A 518-nucleotide genomic window follows, 5' to 3' on the forward strand; every position below is an offset into this window, starting at 1 on the left:
TGTCTCCGAGTCGTGGCTGGCCTGCAGGAAGGTGGAAGCCACCATCTTCTCCAGGGGCGTGAGGCGCGGCTTGTGGAGCGGCCCCCCGGCGCGGTTCATGGGCAGGTGCTTCTTGGAGCTGCTTTTCTTCTTGACGTCCAGCCGCAGGTCGCGCCACTTGTGCTTGAGGTCGTCGATGGAGCGCTCGGTGTAGCCCAGGAAGTTGACGCGGCTTTGGATTTGGGTCCAGAGCTGCTTCCGCCGCACGGGGTGAGCCCGCAGGGCCTCGGACCCGTACAGGGCGCTGAAATGCCGGACCACATTCCAGACCAGCGTCTCGGTCTCGTCATTGGAGAAGTTGGCCTTCCTCTTCCTGCCAGACGCTGGCAGCGCCTGCGAGGCTGCGGCAGAGGTGGAAGGGGCACAATTGAACCTCGGTCCCCACTCCTCTCTGTCAGCTCCTGGGGGGAACATGGGGCTGCGGGAGCCCGAGGGAGCCGCGGAGGAGGGGGGCGAAGCAAGAGCCCCGGAGGCCACCC

Source organism: Corvus brachyrhynchos, unplaced genomic scaffold (genome assembly GCF_000691975.1).
Source record: "Corvus brachyrhynchos isolate BGI_N302 unplaced genomic scaffold, ASM69197v1 scaffold843, whole genome shotgun sequence".
In the NCBI taxonomy this organism is placed as follows: Eukaryota; Metazoa; Chordata; class Aves; order Passeriformes; family Corvidae; genus Corvus; species Corvus brachyrhynchos.